Below are 15,525 nucleotides of genomic sequence, written 5' to 3'. Positions count from 1 at the left end.
CCACCATGGCGGGTGAAGGAAAATAAATTATGAATCTTGTAAAAAGCAGGGTATTAAAAGCAAAGCAAAAAGGAAAGTTTTCGCTCCCCGCTGAGGAATGTGGCCTCGCAACTGTGCCGGAGGATTGGCAAGATTTTTGGGGAGGAAAGAATTCCGTTATTTGGGGTGGGAGTGAGGTGCCTTTTTTCCCAAAACATATTCGTTAACGCAGGATTGCGGATCCAGGAGCAGCATTATGGCACCGTGCTTCTCTGAAGGCTGCAATTGGAGGCTATTGAAGGCTTTCGGAGGCTATTCGCACACACATTAAACTCTTTTGCAACTACCGCGGTATTGCTTTTACCGATAAAAATGTGTTAAACGCTCCTTTGGAGAAATTGGTAATAGCCGACTACGTGAACACTGGCTATCTGATGATGAGTGCAGATGGGGCTTTATTCAACGCGATATTTTGTGAATAGTAACGCATAGTCGTGCATTTATATGTACAGAACCATCCAAATAGAACATCATCGCATACAGCGAGCAAATTCAAACTTGGGAAATCGCCAATGTTTTGAACGTCAAACCAAGCAGCAAAGCGTGTAAACTGCCGTTAAGAAAAGGAGAAAATCACCCACAGCCGCAGCACCGCATACCCAAAGAATCATTTGAACTCGAAATTCCTTCTATAATCAATTAATCAATTAACGGAAGTAGAATTTCACAGTTGTACCAATCACTGCAGCGTTTGAGAAGCTACAGGCAGGAAGTAATGTCGAGGCTGCGCACCGAACTGGTCGTTTGTGCTTCGAGTAGCAGTGCTCTAACGGATCGTCGCACCAACAACACCCACAGTGGAAGCCACTGCGTATAAGCCACGGAGAAAAACAGTTTTGCACGCCTTCAACTCTATGCGTTGCCCTGCACAGCACGTGCGCAAGCACGCGACACTGGAACGTCCGCGTTCCACTAAACCGGAATGAACCCATGCAGTAAAGACGTGCACGTCCGTGCCGCGCACGAAATGACACCATCACCCTAGCGATTAAAAGGCCCCATAAGTGTGTACTGAGCTAACGGGTGTGCCCTAGAAGCCTTTGCGCTTGCCGTTGTCCTACGCCAGGATGCATAACCAAAAAAACATTGAGCTGACAAACTATCCCATCAGAAAAATATGGTGCACGCAATTGAGGCACACTTATGGGCCTAATCTCTGGGAGGTGTTCCCCGGACTTTGGCCGGGACGTGCCAGCCGCGTCCTGACAGCGCGCGCACACGTTGACACGCACACGTGTCTCAGGAGGGAGGAACGCGCCTGACACTTTGACAGGTGACGAGGGTGTTCGCAAGGCCCGCCAATCGTGGCTTTGTACCCCACGGAATGTCTGATGACCTCAGTGATGGCGTGGGATTAGGTAGACTTGTTCGTGACGGGCCGTCTGTAGTTATACATGTCAGTCAACTTGTAAAGATGCGTCAACTAAGTGTTTTCGTAAGTAGCGTCAGCTTTGGTGGTTAAAGAAACAGCCAGTAGAGGGAGGTCAAATAACGTGAGCAGTGGTCTCGTCGGCCTACAGCAAAGATATGGTCGATAACTTCGGTTACGAATACATGTCCTAATAGGGCTTTGTTTTTACGTTAGGTATCGGGTTGGTTTGAGCTCCCGAAATTGTCGCGCTAACGTGGCGTAAACCTTGCGTCTCGGTACTTCGTGTTCATAGCAAGTACACAATTCCACCTCAGCAGAGCCGATATATTTCTGTTTTGCCTCCTCTCTCGCATGGCTCCAACTGATGCTCCAATAAAGTTTGTTCTCTCTCCCTTACTTTCTGACGTTCTCTTGTATCTGATTCGCAAAGCTTTTAGCGACCAACAACCGGTTTTTTAGGGAGTCCACGGATTAATGCCCCTTGTCACACCCGGCGTTCGATACCAATGCGTTGCTACGCAAAAAAATTTCCCCGCATTTCCCCGAGGGGAAGAATGTGAAAGTGCGAATGCATGAGTTGAATTTGCGCGGTTCGGTAATGTTCGCGAAAGAGAGATCACACACACACACACACACAACTACAAAGAAAGAAAGATGCATTTATTCACAGACACCTATTTGTGTTGTCGTTGTACTTGATTGCTAGAGCGGATCTCAGCTTTGAAATTTCGTGTCAGTACTCCTTTAAGCGGGTGCATTAGCCCTTCTCACGCCCGATTCCTGGCCAATCCCCCACGTGGGTATGTGCCATGCACAGACACCTATTTGTGTTGTCGTTGTACTTGATTGCTAGAGCGGATCTCAGCTTTGAAATTTCGTGTCAGTACTCCTTTAATTTAAGCGGGTGCATTAGCCCTTCTCACGCCCGATTCCTGGCCAATCCCCCACGTGGGTATGTGCCATGTCAGCGGCCAGGCAGCGCGCGCCCATCTCCCCCGGTTGCCAATGAAGACGAAGAGCGCGCGCACCCGCAGCTGTTGCTATGTGGACGGACGGCGGTCACCGGAATTCAGGGTCGCTTATAAAGTGCATTCGCACTTAAAACTTTGCGTGTGGAAGGGGTATTTTAAAACAAGTTCGCTACTCACATACCCGTGGCGTGGGCGTGGTGCCAGCGGGGCACCGTCGGCGCCGTGGCTTAGTTGGTTAAAGCGCCTGTCTAGTAAACAGGAGATCGTGAGTTCGAATCTCGCCGGTGCCTTCCCTTTTTAGTGTTTGGCACCTTTTTTTCCTTTCAATCCTTCTATCACACAGAGTAACAGGCGGGAGCCACGCCTCCATCCGCGATAATAGTCGTGTGATGCCAGTAGTCTCAAGACGTGTCTATGTATCTCCGTTTGACGGAGTCTAGTCTACTTTTACGCCAATATCATCTGATGTATAAAGTCAAGGACTGCTTTTTTACTATGTACTGTCAGTCACAAAATAAATCGGACCAAGGTAGGTGTGCGCGATACATATCGGCGCAACGCCTTCCGTCCGAGCGCCCGCTGTCGGGATAGCTGAGGGCGCATGCGCGTTCTAGTATTGTAAATGCATGTCAGTTTTGTCGTAATCGGCCGCAGCGCTTCGTTTCTCTCGAATTGGGCACTCGGCGGCGCCTTGCGCGGCGCTCCGAGCGAGCGGCACGTTTTGTGGCAGCGCCCGAAAGCGTGTAACGGGCGCTTACCTCGCAGAACGGCGCCGTTCATCCTGATGTGTCGTCTGGCGATCTTTTTATTTTCATCTTATTGCCAGTAAATCAAATTGGCATTTAGGCAATTGACGAACGTGCAGTTGATATCAAGCACTGAAAACAACCGCGATAGTTTGTTCGCTTCTTAAAGAAATATAGGCTATACAGCGAGTGATTTACTGCAAGCTGACTAGGTGTGATTAATTGGCGTGTTCATGGGAGGTTGTGGCCGTTACTGCACCAGGGTGGCCAATCCTGCTCTGGTGAGGGAGTGCATTACCGGCAATGGTCGCCGGGGTCAGGCCGCACCCCAAGCCCCTTTGTGAAATTCCATCAATACGCGGATTTTTTTTTTTAATCCGGTGGGAATTGTCCGGCACCGGGATTCGAACCACGGTCCTTCTGCACGCGAGGCGGGTGTTCTACCTCTACGCCATCGCTACGGGACTTGTACGAGGTACAAGCTCAAGGTGGTGCAGGGCTACGCGCCCACATCCAGCCACGACGACCAAGCAGTGGAACGCTTCTATGAAGATGTGGAATCGGCAATGGCTAAAGTAAAAACGCAGTATACCGTAGTTATGGGGGACTTCAATGCTAAAGTAGGCAAGAATCAGGCTGGAGACAAGGCAGTTGGGAACTATGGTCTGGGCTGTAGAAATAGCAGGGGGGACCTACTAGTTGAGTTTGCCGAACGGAATAACCTACGCATAATGAATACCTTCTTCTGTAAACGGGAGAGTCGGAAGTGGACCTGGAGGAGCCCGAATGGGGAGCACAAAAATAAAATAGACTTTATATTATGCGATAACCCTGGCGTCGTGCAGGATGTGGAACTGCTCGGAAGGGTAAGGTGTAGTGACCACCGTATGGTAAGATCTCGAATTAGGCTAGATTTGAGGCGGGACCGCAACAAGCTAGTACGAAAGAAGCCGATAAATGAGCTAACAGTAAGACGTAAAGTAGAAGAATTCAGGATCGCGCTGCAGAACCGATATTCCGCCCTTAACGAGGAAGCCGAGCCTACGACACAGGAAGCCAGCGACAACCTTACACGCATCCTCACGGAGTGTGCAGTAGAAGTCGGGGGCACTATCCCAGGCGGCACAGAAAGTGTGCCCCAAGACCGGCCCGTCTATGGCCGCTTTCTGGCATGTCCGGCCAGCATCCAGGTGCTGACAGCCACTGATCATGCGTTGAACGGCCAACATTCGGCAACCAGCGCTTCGGTATTTTTCCGTCCGCCCGTGTCCGGACGCACAACGGCAGCTACCCGGCTGCCAGATATTCAGTTCTCTTACGGCTGCCGATGTTGAGAAAGAGAACGGCCGAAGTACGGCCTTAGGGCATCCGTTTTTTCTTCGGTAAGCGGTAATCGGCCGAAGCACGGCAAGCGACCGGCCACAGAATATGCGTATTCTTGCGGCAGTTGGTGTTCGAAAGGAGACCGGCCGGAGCGCGGCTGCCGTGCATTCGTTGTTTCAACGGCGAACCGCGCGTCCGGCGGTAGAATATTCGTTTTCTTCGGGCAACCAGTGTTATGAAGGACACCGGCCGACGTACGGCCCCAGAATATACGTTTTTCATTCGGTTAGCTGTCCTCGGCCGAATTACGGCCAGCGAATGGCAACAGAATATTTGGCAACCGCTGTTCAAGAGGAGACCGGCCTACGTGAGGTATCTGGTTATACGTCATTTTTTCGGCAAACGGCATACAGCCGAACAACGGCACGCGCCTGGGCGCCGAGAATTCATGCACAGACGTGTTTGGAAGGAGGCCGACCGGTTTTTTCCTGGGGGGAGAAAAAGCCGTTAGGGAGCCGAACGACGTGGACGCGTTTTTCATCCGCTCCGTGTTTCTACGTTTTAAATGAAAGAACATCGTTTGTCAAACAGTAATGAGTGTTCTGGGTGAACGGGCAAGGTGCAAGGACTCACTGGACATTAGCAGGGAACCTTTTAGGCCATCGAAATGTCATTTATTCCCACAAGAAGACTGTGCCACACCGACGGGTGAGCTAAGCCTCGCCAGTCATCGCCGCTACCACGCCTCTGCCGCCGGCTTCGTCGACGCATCAGCTCGAGGCTATTCGCCCCTCAAGAAATGGAGAGCATTGGCGACATCGACCCGGCAGAGATGTCCGGTCCGAGATGGAGATGGTTCACCAAAATAACTGGCCCCCAAAGGGCGTCGAGCAAGCGGCCACCGCGCAGGAGCTAAACCGCCACCATGTCAAGGACTCCCCACCAAAGAAAGGCAAGTGCGAGCAAAAGCGCAAGTTATTCTGCTTACAATTAAACTGCGACAAGCAATGTTGCACTAAGTTGTTGGTGATGAACGTAGAAGAGACTCGCTCGTGCATTGGTAGGATCAACTTCATGCCCTGCACTATGTTACTTCATGGGATTTTACGACTGCCTATTTAGAAAAAAAATTATTTTAAATTTGCGATAACACAGCCTTGTCACTGACGAAGGCTAGCTGTTAATTTAGTTCCGATGTTTGAAGGTGAGCTTAGCTACTCTTGGGATATGACTCATTTGGTTAAACATAATCGCCAGCATCCTAGCAAACACAGATTTAGTCAGGATTTTCTTGCTCAACGCAGATTGTTGAGTTCACGCACGATTTGGCTCTTGCAATAGATAAGCTTAAAGTGGTTGGCTGTATATTCTTGGACTGCAAAAAAGCAAATGATGGTGTTCCATATCACCTTCTGCGTAGTACATTTCATCCTATCAACTGAATGAATCGGTTTTTGCATTGTTATTACTATTGGCCCCATAGCTTTGTTCAAAAGTACTGTGTAGTTTCCCGGACTATAGCGAATGAACGTGATTCCATATACCTGCAGCTTTATCCGAATTTAATAACATCCTGTTGTGCTGATTCAGAAAAGTTTTTAGATGTTAAACAGTGTGTTAACGGCACCTTTACAAGAAAACCTTCATTCCAATTGAATACGTATACCGTACATTAGGCTGCTGTGACAAGGGCGGAGGAATATAAATACCTAGGAGTTTATTTAGGGAGTGGTTAGAGGTTAAATAGGCAGGTTCACACCATAAAAGTTACGGCTGCACATGTTCTTGGCTTTCCGAGACGAAATTTCAGTGAACCTCCATCTAACTGAAAAGAACAACCGTATTTCACTCATGTGCGCTCAATCTTGGACTACGCATGAGTTTTCGTGGATCCCTACACCAAAGAGGTGGTTGATACGCTCGAAAACATACAGAATATGTCAGTGCGATTCGTATTAGGTAATTGGCACGCTCAACTTAGCATGAGAGAAAGTAAAAGTAAACTGAAATAGCAGGACGTGAAAGATCACAGACGAAACCACAGGTTGAACTTTTTTCGTTATATCTATCATTCGAAAACTGGAGTAGAAGGGGTGAAGTATGTCCAAGCGCCATTCTACATATCGCAATGTGGGACCGCTAGCTTAACGCAAATCATTAACTTTCTTTTAAAGGTGACGCCTTGCGCGATTCATTTTATTTTACATCAATACTGCAGTGTAATTATCTTCCACGTATGATTGCATTACCTGTTTATATTGACGATTTTCAGCGCGCTTTGTAGAATTATTTTGTTATTTTGTCTCATATTCAGTGCTTAGTGTTATGCATCTCGCTTCTGTAATGCATGTAGGCATCAAATAAAAAAAATAAATGAATAAATAAATAAATAAATAAATAAATAAATAAATAAATAAATAAATAAATAAATAAATAAATAAATAAATAAAACAATGAATAAATAAATGAATAACAATAAATAAATAAATAAATAAATAAATAAGTAAATAAAGTTCCAGAGGCGCAAGTTTGCCTCCGACGGGTTGAGAACTATACGCATTCAACCTTGACCAATAAAATATTTATTGCCCTATGCGTTGCAGTATGCAAGGTTTCCTGTATGCATGCTACCATTGCTATGTTATTGGTTTGAAACAAATTATTTAACTCTAATTTTACGCCTTTCCTTGCGTGAACACAGAGGGATACAACTGTAGCCACCTGAAGCAGGGAGTCTTTCGCAACGCGTCTAGAATTTTTTGAACGTAGTATGACATTAGAATAAAATTAAGTTCTTTTGGACTATTAAGTGGTGTGGACGTATACTCATGAAAACAACATTAAAATAGATTGCAAATGAAAGTACCTCTTCGCTCCTTCTTAGGATCAGCCCTGCGCAAGATCATCAGAAAAGTTGATCGAGTAGAAAATGTCTTTGCAAGAAAAATGGGCAAAAACTGGACATACTGTTTTTGTGAAGGAGTTATATTAAATGCTCCTGAGTGTTTTGTTGAGAACCAAAACGCTTCGTAAAGGCATTCACGCCGGTTTTATATACAACAAAATTGGTCAAGCAACTGCTATAAAAATAGTTTATGTAGTCATAGCATGAAAGTGTTCCGGAATATTGCCCTAAGAGAAATTGGCTAAAAGCCGCGCAATTTATCTCTCTGAAATTCAACCTACTAAAGTATGCGCCCTCCGCCGCCCCCCCCCCCCCCCTCCTCTTTCCCCGTTTATTACAGGTAAGCAGCCCCACAGAGGATATCAGGACGTGGACAATACATCTATTCAAGCTCTACAAAGAACTGAATATTTTCGGTTTTCGGCACTAAAAGAGGCACAGCAATTAAAGGAACGACAATTTGTGAGCACTGTTTAATAAATGAATTTTGCTGTCAACTGAGGCTGGTAATTAAGCAAGGCTGCGCTGAAAGCTTGACGGCTGGTGGTTGCGCGCGAGCTCACTTTGATGTGGCTGCATTGGACCCAAAATGCTGGGTTTGTGCTGCTTCTGCACTGCGCGAACGAGTCATCTGCTTGCGCGACATGCAATGACTGGCCTCAGTACAGTTAACGTACTGTGGCTGAACTCCAATGCCCGTAGCACGGCCGTATTTCCGGTAGCTTTAGTCCGGCTGGAGTCCGACGACCGCATCTCGGCTGTCCTCCGGCTGCCGTACTTCGGCCGTACACGGGTGGCTTTGGAATGGCCGGAGCCCTATGGCTGGAATCTGGCCGTATGACCGTAAGCCGGTCGACTGGCCGACGGACACTGGCCGTTGGACAGCCATGGGAGTACGGCCGTATACGGCCAAAAGGCCCACATTTGGACATGGGCCGAGCATGGCTGCCGGAAAACGGCCGGACAGAAAATCACCGGACAAAGTATACCGGCCTGTTTTAGGCCGAACAGTCCTGTGCTGCCTGGGATGGCTAGACAGGATACTGGTAAACTTTCTCAGGAGACGAAAGATCTAATCAGGAAACGGCAAACCATGAGAATCTCTACCGCAGTTGACAGAATAGAACTAGCCGAGCTCTCGAAGTTAATCAATAAGCGTAAGACAGCTGACATACGGAAGTATAATATGGAGAGGATCGAATACGCTGTAAAGAACGGAGGTAGCCTGAAAGCAGTGAAGAGACGTCTTGGCGTGGGGAAAAATCATATGTATGCACTTAAGGATAAGCAAGGCAACGTCATCACAAATAGGGATAAAATAGTCACAGTGGCCGAGGAGTTCTATAGGGATCTGTACAGTAGCCGGGACATACAGGATAATGCCGAACGAGACAGTAGTTCAGAGGAGATAGACATCCCACCAGTAACAACCGAAGAAGTAAGGAAGGCTTTGAAAGAAATGAAAGGGGGCAAAGCACCTGGTGAGGATTAGATAACAGCAGACCTCTTGAAGGATGGCGGAGAAATTGTACTTGAAAAACTGGCAAACCTGTATACGCAATGCCTAATGACCGCAATGGTACCGGAATCTTGGAAGAACGCTAACATCATCCTAATCCATAAGAAAGGCGACATGAAGGACTTGAAAAATTACAGGCCGATCAGCTTACTGTCAGTCGTCTACAAGGTATTTACCAAGGTAATCGCTAACCGAATCTCTGCAACCTTAGATTTCAGTCAACCTAAAGAACAAGCAGGGTTCCGTAAAGGTTATTCAACAATGGACCATATTCACACGATCAATCAGGTGATAGAGAAGTGCGCTGAGTATACTGAACCCCTATATATAGCCTTCATAGATTATGAGAAAGCATTTGACTCGGTCGAAACCCTAGCCGTCATTCAGGCATTACGGAACCAGGGGGTAGATGAGCATTATGTAAAAATACTAGAGGATATCTATAATGGGTCTACAGCTACCATCATCCTCCATAGGGAGAGCAGTAAAATACCTATAAGGAAGGGTGTCAGACAAGCAGACACAATCTCTCCAATGTTATTCACAGCATGCTTACAAGAAGTATTCAGAACGTTGGATTGGGAACAGGTGGGAGTAAGGGTTAATGGAGAATACCTCAGTAACCTCAGATTTGCTGATGACGTTGCCTTGCTAAGTAACTCGGGGGACGAATTGCAAAGCATGCTTTCCGCACTGGGTGAACAGAGTAGAACCGTGGGCCTGAAAATTAATATGCAGAAAACTAAAGTAATGATCAATAACCTCGGGACAGCACAGCAGTTTGAGATAGATGGCGAGGCAGTGGAAGTGGTAAGCGAATATATATACTTAGGCCAAGTAGTGACCCCAGATCCCAACCATGAGGCAGAGATAATTAGAAGGATCAGAATGGGGTGGGGTGCATATGGCAGACATTCTCAGATAATGAATAGCAGCCTACCATTGTCGCTGAAGAAGAAAGTGTATGACAGCTGCATCTTACCGGTACTCACCTACGGGGCAGAAACTTGGAGGCTCACTAAGAGGGTTCAACTTAAATTGAGAACGACTCAGCGGGCAATGGAGCGGAAAATGATAGGTGTAACAATAAGGGACAAGAAGAGAGCGGAGTGGGTAAGGGAGCAAACTAGTGTTAAAGACTTATTAGTAGAAATTAAGAAGAAGAAATGAACGTGGGCAGGGCATGTAATGCGAAGGCAAGATAACCGCTGGTCATTAAGGGTAACAGAGTGGATCCCTAGAGAAGGCAAGCGTTGCAGGGGGCGGCAGAAAGTTAGATGGGCAGATGAGATCAAGAAGTTTGCGGGGATAAATTGGTCACAGTTGGCACAGGACCGAGGTAATTGGAGAATAATGGGAGAGGCCTTTGCCCTGCAGTGGGCGTAGATAGGCTGGTGATGATGATGATGATGATGATGATGATGATGATGACTAGGTGTGTGCAATGTTGCCGTCGTTTTCCATTATTTCACCAATGCGTCGGGGGAGCGACTCGTAAAGAGACTTTACCTTTTCTGGGCGGGAGCGAAGACGTTCTCATACCTATCTGCCTACACTCCCCAACTCGTCAGCCGTGCGGCCGCAGTCATTTCTTTTGGTGAGGTGCATTTTTATTATTCCCCATATCAGTGGGGTTCAGGTCAGCCCCGCAAGGAGGCCACCGCAGCTGACACACCGCGTGGTCTTCCATGAGAGCGCTCGCTGCTCGCACTGTGTGTGGACAGCACTTTCAATTGAAAGTACTGAAACATCTCATGGCTTTTCAATAGCACTTTACTTATTTTCAGCATAACTGTGTATTTTGTTCTGTTCGCCCCAAGCAAAATAATCGCTCCGGTTGTTTTCAGTGCTTGATATCAACAGCACGCTCGTCACATTTGATGACAATGAAAGGAGCACCGGACAACATGCCGCGAAGATGCATGAACGGCACCGTTGCGCGCGTTAAACGCATGCCACGTGCTTCGGCCGCTGCCAAAAATCCTTCCGCTCGCTCGGAGCACCGCGAAAGGCGCCGCCGGGTGCCACATTCGAGAGAAACGAACCGCCGTGGGCGAAATCAAGAAAACTGACATGCATTCATGAGACTAGAACGCGCATGCGGCCTCAGTTATCTCGATAGCAGGTGCACGGCCGGAAGGGGTCGCGCCGATAGTTATCGCTCACCGCTCCCTTGGTCCGTTTTATTTTATGACCGACAGTACATAGCATACGATTTAAAATGAATGAAAAAAAGTTGCAGGCCACAGCCTATATGATCACGTCGACTTATCTGTGTTTCCGCTCTAAAATTGCTCTATCTCTGTCTCTCTTATCAGTTCAAGTTTTCTTTTGATTGTGTTGCGTTGAAGTGTGGTGCACGATGAATTTTTCGGTCCTTACGGGGAGAAAAGCGGTGCATCTGTTGGCTTCAAGTGGCGACGGGCCGCCTTGTACCGGTTTCGTTTCGTATTTTTAGAACAGGACTGGCTCTTGTCCCGTATTTTTCCGGTATAAGCCGCTCTCCCGTCGGCGCCGTGGCTTAGGTGGTTAAAGCGCCTGTCTAGTAAACAGGAGATCGTTAGTTCGAATCTCACCGGTGCCTTTCCGATCTTAGCTTTTTTTTTTTCTTTTTGCTACGTAGTAGTTCTAAAATATGAGCGCGGCGGAGACGAAGAACCCCACGATGAACTACCGTATTTTCGCGATTCTAAGCCCCCCTACTTTCAGAAAAAAAAGATTGGAAAAAGTTTGCATGCCAGTCTAAGCACCCCATTTTCTGCGAGGAACCGCGCCATGCCCAGGCTATAGTTTTACCGGCCTAGGCCGCCAACCGCGCTTTCTCAGTCTGTTCTGTCGCCTTTCACTGCACTTCAGTCATTCAAAAGAAATGTCTGACTGAACAAAAGACAGCACGCTGTGGGATATTGAGAGCAGCGGCTCAAGCGGTGCTAGGAGTCGAGGGGTAGTGAGAGTGACTGAGTATCAGACGTAAGCGGTGAATTTACCGTCTGTGAATACTTTATTAACGTTTGCTGTATAAAACATTGATCCTTGCGCCTGTCTCATCTACGTACTGCCGCGAAAAGTGTGTGTAGGGGGGTTGGGGTGGAAGTGGGGTCATTTTTGGTTTTTCGAATCTAAGCACCCCCCCTGACTTTGGGCATCGCGATCTTGGAAAAAAGGGGGTGATTAGAATCGAGTGAATACGGTATGTTGATCCGTGTCACAGCGTGAAACAATTTGCAGTTGCAGCTAAAATGGCCCACAGTCTTATTCAATGCCCGCGTTTGTGCCGTCTGTCTTTTACGCTGATGCGTGTCATATTGCAAAGCAATTTGATTGATCGATTATGAAGTTTAACACGCCGACGCTACACAGGCGAGGAGGCGCGACGAAGTGGAGTGCTCCGGATTAATTTTGACCACCTGGGGTTCTCTAACGTGCGCCGAAATCTCCACACTCGGGTGCTTTCGCTGTTCGTCTGTCAAGCAATTTTCGCTTGCAATTAAAAGTAACCCATAAATGCCTTTTGTATGTCTGGCTTCTCAGCATGGCTGCGGTATTGCGCAAAAAGCCAACGTTAAAACATGTTCTGCACGAAGAAATTGAAGAAATTAAACCTAAAAGACACGCAGCGAAGACACGTATTTGCTTTGCCTGCAGGGTTTGGCAAACAATGAGAAAATAATTAAGGTGGAGAGGGGGGGATGAGGCAGGAGAGAGGTAAGAGCTTTAGGATGGCTTCGGGGACCCCTGAAATAGGGTGCCTGTATGTTCCTCCTCGCCCGCCCCTCCGTGAAGGGTGGAGACATTCTTTGCAGGGTCCCTCGCCGCCTCGACCGGTTTTCGAAACCACCGACCGCCATTACAAGCCCCGCTACTGCGGCGGAACCGCCGAATTGTGCAGCGGCCAACATGCTGTAACTGTCTGGCCGCGATTAGCGGCTCAAAATGCCTGGTTGCTGCGTGCCTCTGTGCACAAACCACTGCAGGAATGGTTGGCGAATGTTTCTGTGGTTGTATCTTGTGCAATATTTTTAATTGATCAAGTGAAGGTGCTGAACCAGACACGCACTTTTGGGATTTCATTGCATCATTTTGAGTATTATAACGAGATGTGGCTGTGTGTAGCAAACTGGGAGACTTTCTGTTGTAATCAGTTCCCCTTGAATTATATTTCATGACTTCTCGCTTTGTTTGGTTGTGTTTGTTTGTTTTTAACTTTTTACCAAATGATCCCCAATTCTTTTAATTTTAATTATGAATCGATTGTGAATCGATTTTTCTTTTTTCTGATAGTTTTCTTGCAAGTTCCCCTCCTCCATTTTTGGAGGTAGGTCCACTAGAGCTGTGCACGGGCCCGGGCCGGCCCGAAAGCCCGAGCTCGGCTCGACCCGCGGGCCGGGCTCGGGCCGGGTAGCACGCAATATTTCGGGCCCGGGCCAGACTCGGGCTTGAACCAATTTTGTCGGGCCGGGCCGGTCCGATCCGGCCCGGGGAGTTCCTGAGACACGGCTATCCTGTGCAGCAAATTCTAAATTGTTGGCAAGAGAAAGTTTTTTTGTTGATATTTCAGGTAAAGGGAAAACAAAAAAAAAAGGAAGTGCTGATTCACTACCGCGCCGTTAAACGATATGATAAAAAAACGATTGCACTTAGAAAGCCTTCACATCAATAAAAGAAACGTCTGGGTCCCACCAGCTTAGTTCTTGCTGCTGAGCACGAGGTCGCGGGTTCGATTCCCGGCCGCGGCGGCCGCTTTTCTGATGGAAGCGAAAAGCAGCAACGCCCGTGTGTACGAGATTTCGGCGCGCGTTAGATCCCCAGGTGGTCAAAATTAATCCGGAGCCCTCCAATACGGCGCGCCTCATAGCCTGCGTTGCGTCGGCGCGTTAAACCCTACAATCAATCAAACCATCAGCTTAGTGGGAGAGAGCGGGCCAGGAAACGAGGACACTCCAGCCACCGACTACAACATGATTGTATTTGCTCTCTCGTTTTCAAACTAAAACAAACAGAACAAACGTGGCCTGGATTTCGCAGTGTGTGCAGAGTTTGAAGAACCAATTTTCTAAGAAGAGCCCATAATTATTTCGGGCAAGAATTTCTTTAGAGCCATGACTAAAGGCAAGAAAGAACTGAAGCGCAGATAAAATCATGCTGCCAACGTAACTAGAGGGAAAGACAAAAATTAAACGGTGAAACCGGACGCATCGTCTGATCAAATTTCAGCAAGTAATGGAAGAACACAAGGTGCAATATCTGTTGAAGAATTACAATAATAAAAAAAATCCCCTTACTCGGAATCATTTAAGGTATCCTCGGGTGTGCCTTAATTTCGAAGGCTGGCAAATGAAGTTACACGGCTACCAAAAAAAAAAAAAAAAGCTGCTAAGTGAGGATAAGTTGTACAAAGTTCGGTCCAAGTTTAAAGGAAATTTAAATCTTAGACAGTCGTATTCGCTTTGTGCTTACGCTTTTTAGGTTAACAACAAACATCTTCAAGTTCATGTTAATATCCTGTCGGACTAGGGATGATATTTAACAACACTCTGGCGGGCTCGGGCCGGGCTCGCGCTCAGATTTTAAATATTCGTCGGGCTCGGGCTCAATTTTTATAAATTTCTCGGGCCCGGGCCGGGCCCGGGCCGTGTCTCTATCGGGGAGGGTCGGGCCGGGCCTAGAAATTTCGGCCCGTGCACAGCTCTAAGGTCCACCCCTTACCCAAAATGAACTTCCGCTTGCTGCGCCACTATTTACTGTACCTATTAAATGGTTTCGCCGATTAGGCATTTTTGTTCATTTACAAAGCGTTTACATTTGGTGCTTCTTGGCAGATTTTTCTTTTTTTTTTCTTTATGTGTTAACCACGGTGCTTTAGATAAGCCTCTGCTATTTCGTCCAGTCACTTTTAGCTTTTGTTTTCCCCTTGGAGAAACAACTACATACACTGCTACAACAACTGAGTCCTCGCTTCGCCATTTGCGCATTATCTTAATTGCATATACAAGGTATGCTTTTTGCGGCTATGATTTTCGGCAAAGAAGGCTCTTGATTAATATCATTTAACTGCGAAATCAGACAGACTTAGTGGAAGAACAGGGCGATTCATGTAACATAGCTCTCCCGCGAAGTCTTTTCACAATACATTGCCGGTCGAACGCACTTATATAAGACGCAACTTTTTCGCAGATGAGATTTAACACCAAAACTAACGATCAAGAAGCGAGCCTCATAGATGCATTATTATGCGTGTTACATTTAAAAGTGTAGAGACATTGCGCTGACTTAAGTTTACAAAACAAAAAGTAGGAGACGCACGTATAGGCGGTAGGCACGGATGAGCCTCTGTGTGCCGTGTTTCTCCCCCTATTTCGTCTTGTCGACTTAGCTAGCGCAGTGTTTTCACTGTTAAGACGTACAAACAAGCCCACAAATAAGTTCGCCTTCCCTCTGGAAGCGGTTTGTGGCCACAGAATGCGTGTGCATATAAGAATCCGATAGGACATCTCCGTGCTTGCAGCGCGCTGCCCCAGCGGCGGGATTCAACATGGCGGCTTCCGTAGCAGACGACGCAGTTGTCTCCACCCGTCACGGAGGGGCGGCGAGGAGGAACATCCAGGCACCCTACCCTGAAATGCTTTGCAGCACCCCCTGGGAACCGCGCA

At 47.4% G+C, this 15,525-nt stretch overlaps 2 non-coding genes across 2 annotated transcripts; both read left to right on the top strand.

The window, feature by feature from the left end:
- The first annotated feature begins 2,598 nt into the window (after positions 1–2,598).
- Positions 2,599–2,672, top strand: Trnat-agu (transfer RNA threonine (anticodon AGU)). Its single transcript has one exon. It is a non-coding gene; the product is annotated as a tRNA-Thr (tRNA).
- An 8,713-nt stretch (positions 2,673–11,385) lies between these two features.
- On the top strand, positions 11,386–11,459 carry Trnat-agu (transfer RNA threonine (anticodon AGU)). The gene has a single exon. It is a non-coding gene; the product is annotated as a tRNA-Thr (tRNA).
- The last annotated feature ends 4,066 nt before the right edge of the window (positions 11,460–15,525 follow it).

Source organism: Haemaphysalis longicornis, unplaced genomic scaffold (assembly GCF_048455015.1).
Source record: "Haemaphysalis longicornis isolate Haplotype H1 unplaced genomic scaffold, Haemaphysalis longicornis Haplotype H1 scaffold_6, whole genome shotgun sequence".
Lineage (NCBI taxonomy): Eukaryota > Metazoa > Arthropoda > Arachnida > Ixodida > Ixodidae > Haemaphysalis > Haemaphysalis longicornis.
Note: the sequence above shows the minus strand (reverse complement) of the source record. Positions and strands in the feature narration are given on the sequence as shown.